Here is an 11,100-nt window from a genome sequence, read left to right as displayed (position 1 = left end):
TATACAGATAGCCCTCAACTTACAACACTTCGTTTAGTGACTGTCCAAAGTTACAATAGCACTGTAAAATGTGACTTACGACCATTTTTCACAGTTATGACCTTTGCAGCAGTCCCATGAGCATGTGACCAAAATTCAGATGCTTGGCAACTGATTCATATTTATGACCGTTGCTATGTCCCAGGATCATGTGATCATCTTCTGCGATCTTTTGACAACGAAGTCAGTGGAAAAGCCAGATTCACTTAACAACCAGGTTACTGACTTATCAACTGCAATGATTCACTTAACAACTATGTCAAGAAAGGTCATAAAATGTGGCAAAATTCAGTTAACAAATGTTTCACTTGACAACAGAAATGTTGGGCTCAGTTGTGGTCGTAAGTCAAGGACTACTTGTACAAATTGTAAGTCACTTTTTCGGAAGACACTGTCATTTTTAATTGTTGTTAAACAAATGGTCATAATTTGAAGTTTATATTAGTTATATTTGTTGTGTTGAGACATTTAAAAATAAGAAAGATAGGATATAAAATAAATTTAGAAATTGATATGCAGGTAGACGTTGGACTGGCTGACAGGAATACTTTCATTACACAGCACTTGAGTTAAAGTACAAAATTAATTATAGATGTGGTAATGGTAGCAAATTTTGGTACTTTAAAAGCATAGACAATTTATAGCAAAGTGGGATTATTTCAAAATATTTTGATACTGTCATGATACAAACTCCATCCCTCCATTGTTGTATCCAACCTCTGACACAAATACATAAGTGGTGGGATTCAATTGTTTTTACTACCGGTTCTGTGGGCGTGGCTTGGTGGGTGTGGTGTGGCTTGGTGGGCATGGTAGGGGAAGGATAATCCAAAATCCCATTCCTTCCCCATTCCTGGGGGAAGGTTACTGAAAAATCCCATTCCCTCCCCACTAACTTGCTTTCCAGCTCCATTCTCCTGTGCAGGGCAACCAAAGAAGACCCAGCCAATTAGCTGGGACTCGGGAGGCAGAGAATAGATGGAGGTGGGGCCAGTCAGAGGTGGTATTTGCCAGTTCTCCAAACTACTCAAAATTTCCGCTCCCGGTTCTCCAGAACTGGTCAGAACCTGCTGAATACCTCCTCTAGATATGCCGTTTTTAATAATGTATCACCTACCTCTTGCTTGTTAACTCCTCCCACATATGCATCAGAAACTCTGCTCGATCAAACAAACCCACATGGGAATGTCGGATAGAATTGTCAATCCACCTAAATCCCACAAACAGTCTGTGTGGTTAATTAATGATTTATGTGATGGACAAACCCCAAAATTTAATGCTAGCCATAGTTCAGTTCACTGTGTTTAAGTGCAAGCCATATTGATCAGAGCAGGAAGTTGATCCCTTTTCTTTCTTTCCCCTTATTTTCTTTTTAAATTCTGCTATCTGAGGACGATAGAATTCACTCTCCCAAATGTAGGTTGGCATCATTAGGACATTCACTCCTGGGGAGTTTTATGTATAGTTGTATATATGGTTGTTGGTTTTTTTTGTTCCTGGACCCATCCAACAATTTCTCTTTATAGACCTGACTTTTTGAAAAGCCATTTGGCATTTAAAGATATCTGGCCTTCAGGCAGGCCTTAATCCAATGGCAAAATAACAGCAAAGAGCCATTTAGTAGGGCTCCTAGCGAGTGTCTAAAACAAATCACAAAGATAAAAAGATGATAGAACGTGAGATGTCATGACGCAACCTATGGCCTTTTGTATTTGCATCTAGATGTCAGATGCAAGGACATTGTTGATGTGGGCAGCATTGCAATATTGCAGTGCCCTTTTCATCTTTTCCCCCCTTTGGCCCTCTCCAAGCACTCATCAAGGCTCGGTGTTATTTTTTTTTTTTTTTTGAAGCAAATTTTATTAATTTTCAAAGACCAACAAAACATAAAACATAAGAAACATAAAACCTCCTTTCTGAAAGCTACTTATAAGTTTTGAGAAAACAAATAAACATTGTTTTATACAACATAGTTCCCAATTATCATTTAAGCACATACATACCTTTTCCAAATTTCTCATTGTTTCTCCCTTTAGTGATATTCCTCCTAGGCTTTATTAATTCTCAGTCAAACATAAATGCCCAAAACACAAAACATAAAACATAAAACATCCTTTTGGAAAGTGGCTTATCCCTGGGTTACATCTTTTTTTAACAGACCTAAATCAAATTCATGCTCACCTTATATACCATTACTTATCTTATTTACCATTCTATATTTTCTATATAAACTTCTCCCCTCTTTTCATTCTCTTAATTATATTTTGTTTATTTAATCTTAATTTAGATCATTATACTTGTATCTTTTGTCCGTTCTTTTTCAATTATCTATTTATCTCTTCTCTTTAACAAAAAATTTCCCCTGTAATCACTAATTGAACTATGACGCCTTTCTATCTTACCCCTAAATTTGACAATTTAAATAATGCATAATTTCCATTCTGGTTCTGCGTAGTACATTCTACATGTTACATTTTAATATAAGAAAATAATAAGTTTATAATATAGTTAAGTATATAATTTCCATTCAAATTCTGCTTAATACATTATTGTAAGTGGGAAAATAAAGTAATAGATTTATAATAACATTTAGACAATAGCAAAATAAACTCTATAGCCAAACCTTAGACGTTTTACACATTCCCTTATATTTTGTTAAATGTTAAAGTCTATCATTATTAAGGATTTTAATGTTTAAATATTTTTAAATCTTATAATATTCCAATTTACTATTTCAAATACAAATACTACAATACTATCTTGTGTACTTTTTCAGAATCTTTTTTTTATAATTGTACTTTACCCTTTATCTCTGAAAAAGATCTGCTTTTTGCATCTTGTTTCAAGCCTTTATGGCTTTTTTTCCCCCTTTTCCCTTCCTTTCTTCTCCGATCTGGCCGTTTTACCCCCCCCATCTCCTAACCTTCGCCTTTTTAGCTTCCCCTCTCTGTTGTATTCCTCTTTTCTGTTGCTTTTTGACATTATATCGATTTTTTCACCTTATTTTTCTCTTTCTTGGTTGTTTTCTTAAATTTTAAATTCTCCATTTCCCTTCCCCTCTTATTTTCTTTCTTAATTAGAACTTTTTGTCCATTAAAGATGGCTTCTTCTTCTTCTTCTTTTTCCTCTTCCTCCCAAACATCTTGTTATTGTATTTGCTGGTAGGTAGAAATCGCCATTTCTAAAAAATGGAAAACAGCTCCCAGAGAGCCCTTGCCTTCTTGTCCTTTTTCCTTTAATTTTTCAAATTCCATTTTTAATTCATCCACGGATAATGCCATTTTTCTTTCTTTTTTAAAACAACCCAAATGTTTTTAATCTTAGAATAATTTCCAAACGTCCCAAAGTCATCAAGCAATCCAAACAGACACGAAATATTTCATCTTCTTCCCTTTGCATTTTCTCCTCCTGGGGCAGTATCAATTACAAGTCTCAAAATGTATTTTAAAGCCTTATTACAATTAGTTTTTGTTCTTATAATCTTCAAGGCGTCTCCTCCAACAAAGTCTTAATAAAAAATAGTCTTCTCCCTTCCCACTTATAACAAAGAGCTTTTGGTTTTTACCTTCTGTAGAAAAGCAGGTTTTTCAGTGTCCATTTGCTATCTCCGTAAGGAAGGAGAGTGAACTTTCCCTTTTAGAACTTTCGTCACGCTTGACAGGCTCCTTTGAAACAATGTTGAAAAGTCAGATTTCCAGGGTATTTAAATGAGTCTTAATGTCCCGGTTCAGCCAGAAAAACTTTCACTTTCTAATTCTTCCTCCTGCACAAATCTTGTCCGGTTGTAGATTTCTTTGTGGCGGCCATTACTGACTGCCGCTCCACCGCCTCTGGAAAAAGGAGTCTAGCCGGCTGGGGAAAGGGGTTGCGATGTCCCCAGACCCTATCCGGATCTCTCTATCTTCCGTTACCCTCTGGGTAACGACAACCCCAAATCCAATCGGATCGGGGTACTTCAGCAGCGAGCGCAGCAGGGACCCGCAGAGTCGCGGATTCCTGCCGCCACCGAAGCCTTGCAACTGGAAGTCCCCTCAAGGCTCGGTGTTATGTCTGTCCATATCGTGGAGAAGTTGGCCTGTCGGCTGCCAAAGTACAGCAGCCTGCCAACCTATGCACCGTTCATAGAGATCAGCCAGGAATCCCTTCCTGTCACAAATACACTCTCCTATTCAGGGTGGTAAGACAATGAAAGAGCAGTGTCGAGAGGAGTGCCAATGAATCAAGGTCTGTAAATTGTGACTGAGAATAAGTACCTCCTTCTTCTGTCAGTGCTGTTGCCTGACATTTTCAGCTTAAAATAACTTTAGAATTAGCCTCCTCCTGCCATTGCCTTACTTCAGGCTTCCTTGTCCAGACAAATATGAATTTGGTGATGGCAGACTGCCAGAGTTAGCTCATTATCTGAATACGATTTAGTAATAAATATCTTATTTTGCTGGATGTATCACTGAATGGCTTGAGAAGCAGAAAATGTGTTAGGAAAGGGAGAGAGAGGTCATTTGTGACTTTTTTTTAATAATATACAGGTAGTCCTCGATGTACAACAATTCATTTAGTAACTGCTGAAGTTATAACGGCACTCAAAAACGTGACTTATGACCATTCTTCGTGGGACAATTGGAGCATTCCCATGGTCACGTGATCAAAATTCAGAGGCTTGGCAACTGATTCATATGAATGACCATTGCTGTGTCCCAAGGTCGTTTTTGCAAACCTTTGACAAGCAAAGTCAATGGGGAAGCTAGACTTACTTAATAACCACGTTACTTAACAACTGCAGTGATTCACCTAACAACTGTGGTAAGAAAGGTCGTACAATGAGGCAAAACTCACTTAATAATTCTCTTGCAATAGAAATTCTGGGCTCAAATGTGGTCAAAGACTAGCTGTATATGGCTTCTTAGCATATGACTTCAGCAACAGAGTGGTCAATGTCTGGAATACTCTACCTGACTGTGGTTTTTTTCCCCAAACCCCAAAAACTTTAACCTTAGACTTTCTACTATTGACCTCACCCCTTTCTAAGAGGTCTGTAGGGGGCATGCATAAGCGCACCAACATGCCTACCATCCCTGTCCTATTGTTTCTTTTATATATTTTTTTATTGTTCTTATATGTATCCATGTATTCATAACTATGTTTTTACTTATGCCTATTATCTTGTAAGCAATTGACAAATTAAAAAAAGGGGGGGTATAATGGTGGCTGGATGACTCTAGGAGATGCTACAATTTGCTTGTATGGAAATGGCCAAAGAGAGTAACATATAAGCATACATGTGTGGGATAAATCAACTCCCTTTCAAAAGTTTTTTTTTTTTTTTTTAGAAAAGTCAAACATGACAATCTGATTTTGGAGGATCGTTTGGATTTTAAAAATAGTGACAGCATTCAAACCAAAGGTAACTTACAACAATTTTAAAACAATCTGTAAAGCATAACAAAATTAATATAATTAAAATAAAAACTAACATTTAAAGTTTGAAATCTTTGAAATGACAATGAGTTAAAAGTTCGACCAAAGAGTTGTGTTTTTACTCTCTTTCTAAGTCTTCAGAAAGTTGCATTAGTTCTCAGGAGGCCTGCAAGAGCAATTGAAGGACTTGATCTTCACTTACAACAAGTGTTTCTCAACATTGGCAACTTAAGAACTATGAATGTCAACTTTCAGATTTCTCCAGGCCATGCTAAGGCTGAATATCACCCTTCATGGCAGAGTTATCATGCTGTGATCTCTTCTATAAAACAGTGTAATCTGATAAGACCAGGAGACATATTTTAACTTCTGTTGTGGTGCCTGCATTATCCCTAAGTTTCAGAGACCCTCAACACTGTTGGCCTTCCACAAAACCTTGGAATCCTGGTTTTTCCCCCTGAGCACTGGGATTGGGTGCTAAAACAATCTGTCTGTTAACAACTGGAAACTGAATTGTTGTGACCTGGCCTCAGCTATATTATGTTTTAAAGAGTGGTTTCTTTTTCATGCTGCCAGTTTTTTCTTTTTAAATGTTCACCCTAGCATCTTCTTGGTGAGTGAGGCTGTGCAAAGTGCTTAAAATAAACAATGCATCTATCCCTCCTTCTCAGTCTGCCAATTCTGGGAGAATGAGGTTTCCAAGTCATAAGATTCTTATAGGTGGGATTGATATCACTCAGATTCAGAGGTGAAGGCATATACTTCCTTTTCAGTGCATCACCAACTTTCCCCAAAGATACTGGATCAGGCAAAAGGGAAACAAAGCATATCATCTTCAGCATACATCAGTCTAAGAACTACAGCAGGGGTCTTCAAACTTGACAGCTTTAAGACTTGTGGACTTCAACTCCCAGAATTCCTCCTCCAGTCATGTTAGCTCAGGAATTCTGGGAGTTGAAGTCCACAAATCTTAAACTTGCTAAGTTTGAAGACCCTTGGACTACAGCTTAGTTCATTTGCTTGAATAAGGTATTGGAAGGCACTTGTTTCAAGATCATATTAGAATGTAGGATGCAGTGACTGATTATGCAGGCTTCTCCCATCAGCAAGTTCATTTTAAAAAGCCTGTATCTGAGATTTCAGATACCTGAAATTTTCTTCTACGACTCAAACATGCATCTTTTAGATCCTCTCCTCCCACATGTGAACTGATAAGTGAGAAAAAGCCTGTTAATTTTGTAAGTATGCATCTTTCATTTGTCATTAAGGAGGTATGGATTGATAGCATACGTCTACAGGAGCCGTGGTGGTGCAATGGTTAGAATGCAGTACTGAAGACTAAGGAAAGTTGAAAGTTAGAGCTAGCAAAAACTTGGGGAGGAGCAAAGATTGCACATGTGCATCCAAACTGAGTGTCATGCTCACTTTTAAGGAGTGTTTAGGGCCATACTCAATAAGGTCATTAGTGGAGCCAAGACATCAATAATATGAATCATCATTAATTAATATGTAGTTCTTTCCTATCATATCTTTAAGAATTTTCACCTTCAATTCTATTAAATATCAGAATTGGATAACATCTGTTAGAGTCCATAGGATAAAGCTTTAGGATCAGCTTGAGTTAGATCAAGAAGACATTTGCTTCCCTACTGAATTCTCATAGTTCCTGGAGGGCCTTTCTTTCAGGAAAATTTGTAGATGTCAGGCCTGTCCCGACTTGGGCATTTAGGAAAGAAAGACCCTTAACTCCATTTGTAGTGAAAGCCAAGTGGTTACAGCATAAGCAAAGCCAGATCTGAATATTCCCGTGTAAACCCAGTTATTTTCCCTTCTCCCAGGCCCTCCCGCCTTGGTCATCTTGTTAATGACCAATGGTATTCAAACGGTGTTTTGGTAGCTGTTCTAAAGTTTGGCACCTCTTCGGTAGATGTTTGCATTCTGTTCTCATCCTTGTATACTTGGATCTTTCAATCGTCTTTGATAGGCACTTCTGGTTCCTGTCATCTCCCCTTCTTATATTTCCCTCCCCCCTTTTTATAGCAGGATGCCACAAAGTGAAACAGGGCTGAAGTGGTGTGATGGCTGATTTCACAGTAGGGTTCTGTAAAGCGAAGATTATCTCCACTAAGGAATAAAAATGGCTAAGATTGTGGGGGTGTTTACTTCTCTCCAACCATTTTGTCTTGCAAAGAAAAATCAAAAGGTCTTGATACCTCAGCTCATTTTCTTTAATCTCAAGTGACTTTATTACTGTAAATTTGTGTTGTTTCACTCATCCAATGAAATAATCCTCTATATTTTATAACATTCCTTTATTTCTTATCATTGGATGATATTCCACTAGGGTAATCTGCTGCCTATCAGTATAAGTGGAATTAGCTTCTTCCATGGATAAAATGTTTTCCCTTCACCCAATACTAGAACCAGAGGTCCCAAAGAAATGGAATCCTGGAAAAATCAGAACATACTAAAAAATATACAAAACACATAATAACGCTATCAAATTCACTACCATTTGATGTTGTGATGGTTACCACTTTGGCTTGCTTCAAAAAAGAGCTGGACCAACCTATGGAAGTCATGAGGATCAAAGGTTATTAATTTTGGTGACAGTGTCAACTACCTCTGCCTCCCCCAAACCCACTTTAATCAGCGCTACCCTTTAAGGAGGACTGGACCGTCCTGTATGTTTCTTTCTATGCATCTCATGGATTAGCAACTTGTATACAACTTTTCTTGTAAACAATTGAGATCAAACAAATAAAATAGCAAAAAAGGTTATAAGGTGACAATGAACTGCCCCTCTGGAAACTCATAAGGGGGGGGGGGGGTTGGTTTTTTCTTTTGATTCTGTCCAACTTTAGATCAACTAGTATGAAGGTTCCATCCTCGGAAATCATAGGCAATAGTTGAAGTTCCACAACACTAACCCAACTCCATTAGGACTAATTGAACACAATTGTGATAGTAGAGAAAGAAGTTACATTTATGGAGCAGTAAAACTGGTTTAACCAAAATCCAAACATCTCCCCTTGTAACCTCTAAACACCAACTCTTTTTTTTTGAAGGGCCATTTTGAAGGAGGAATTGTTGACTTATCATTGGATACATAGGCTAGTATCTAGAACAACTGTTCTGATTACAGATCTTTTTTTGCTAGCAATATTTTGAAGGTTTATGTTTTCCAGTTACAGAGAGCAAGGAAAGATGGACAAATACATATACATATACATATACATATACATATACATATACGTATATATATATATATATATATATATATATATATATATATATATAGTCAATTCTGTTACTATTAAAGTAACCCAACCAATGTGGGTGTCTTATTAATCGATACAATGTATAATTATAACTCCAGCTCAACATCTGGGTTGACACAAGGGGCAAATAATTTGAGCTCTTGTCATCCATTAATATGGCAAGGTAATTATGAGTACTGAAGAATGGTATCTTAGGAGCAACCTATCTTATTATAATGTCTGCACACATGTGAGCTCTTTAAAGGTATTAGAATTAATTTGAAATAATCCTTCCTGTTTCTCACAGAGGTTAATGAGATGCTTCTGAATGTGACTTTGGGAAGCTAACAACAGTTAAAAACATAATATTGGAACAATATTACAATAAATACATATTGGTAGTTGGGAACTTCCGGTTTGTCGGCTTCGCGAGCGGCAGGGATTTGCGACTCTGCGCGATCCCTGCCGCGCTAGCCGTTTTTGGTGCTCCGATCCGGACGGGTTCGGAGCTAGGCTACCCTGCAGGGGTAGCTGAAGATAGGAGGGATCCGGAAAGGGGTTTGGGGGTGTTGCAGACCCCCTCCCCAGCCGGCAGAACCCCCTTTTCCCAAGACGGTGCAGCGGCGGTCCGCAATGGCCGCCACAAAGAAGCCGGCAGCTGGGTAAGAATGCGCAGGAGGAAGAGGAGAAAGCCTTTGAGAGTGAAAGTTTTCTTGGTTGATCCAGGACTCTAAGATACATTTAATATAATTCCTGGAAATTATGGCTTTTTGGATGATTCTTTCCACAAGAGAAAATAAGCGGCAATTTTGAGGTGCTGAACGGAAAGTTTATTCTCCCTCCCGACGGAATTAATAAGTGGATATTGAGAAACCTGTTTTTTTTTCAGGTAAAACTAGCTTTTTGTGATAAGTCGGAAGGGAGAGGACAAAAAATATATTCATCTGGTCTGATTTTGTTGGAGGAGATGCCTTAAGGATTTGAAGACAGAAATATAATTCCAATAAGGCTTTAAAATACAGATTTAGATTTTCTTTTTTCTTTTGTCTGATACTACCCCTGGAAGAGAAAGGGAGAACTTTGCCTTGGCTTGGATTGATTGAGGATTTTGGGATTGTTCTATTTTTTTTTTTTTTGGAATATCTTGGTTGGTGTAAGAAGAAAGAGGGAAAAAAGAAAAGAAAAGAAAAGATCTATAATGGCTTTTTCTTTTGAGGAACCGAGGGAAGAATAAAAACAGACGGTAAAGATGGTATGGAAAAAGCCTTCCTTTTTTTAGAAATGGCGCTGGTTAACTATCAACAAACAATACAACAGATGGAGGCAGAAGAACAACAACAAGAAGACGAAGAAGCCATCTTTAATGAATTTCAAAATTTAACTAAGAAAGAAGGAAGGAAGAAAGCGAGGAAAATGAAGGACAAGATTTAAAAAAACATTCAAGAAAGAGAAAAATAAGATGCAAAATAAATATAATGATAGTAAACAAAAGAAAAAGGGAACACAACAGAGAAGGGATGCCAGCAAGGCAGAGGCTAGAAGAAGGGGGGTAGGAAGAGTTGGTGGGGGAAGAAAGAAAGGGGAAAGGTGGAGAAAAGCCACAAAGTTTTGAAATTAGATGGGAAAAGAGGAATTTTTTTTAGGGACAAAGGGTAAAGTACAATTTCTTTAAAAAAGATTTTGCAAGGTACATAAGATGGTATTGTAACATTTGTATTAGAAATAGAAAATTAGAATGGCTTAAGAGTTAATAAGAAATTAAAATGTTGAAATGTTTAATAATGATTGATTTTAAAATTTAATAAAATATTAAAGGGAATATTTAGAATATTGAGTTTTAATTAAAGAGTTTAATATGACTATGGTATTGATGCTATTATAAAACTATTATAGTAGCATTTGTTTTTTGAAAAAGCAATGGGAATGCTATAAGATTTAATATTTAGATTTATTATTTAACTATGTATTTAATCATTTTGGATTTATTACACTGTTTTTATTATTATTAAAAAAAATTAGTAGATAGAATGTACCAAGCAGAATCAGATTGGGTATTAGGTGTTATTTTAAATGTTAATCTAATTAATTTAGGGGGAGGATAGAAAGGCATCATACTCTGATTAGTGATTTCAGGAGAAATTCTTTTTTTTTTTTTATTATAAGGAATGAGATAGAGGGCTAATAAAGAATGGGCAAAAGATACAAATATAATGATTTAAATTAAGATGGATTAAATAAGATAGAATTAAGAAGAGTGAAATGTGTGGAGAAGTTTATATAGAAGATATAGAATGGTAAATAAAATAGGTAATGATATGTAAGATGAGCATGAATATAATTGAAGCCCATGTAAAGAGAGGTACCTGGAGCCAAGTTACTTTCCTAA

This window comes from Notechis scutatus, chromosome 1, assembly GCF_049901735.1.
Source record: "Notechis scutatus isolate UNSWTSFEM ecotype Mainland chromosome 1, rNotScu1.2, whole genome shotgun sequence".
NCBI lineage: Eukaryota > Metazoa > Chordata > Lepidosauria > Squamata > Elapidae > Notechis > Notechis scutatus.
This window is presented reverse-complemented; position numbering follows the sequence as displayed.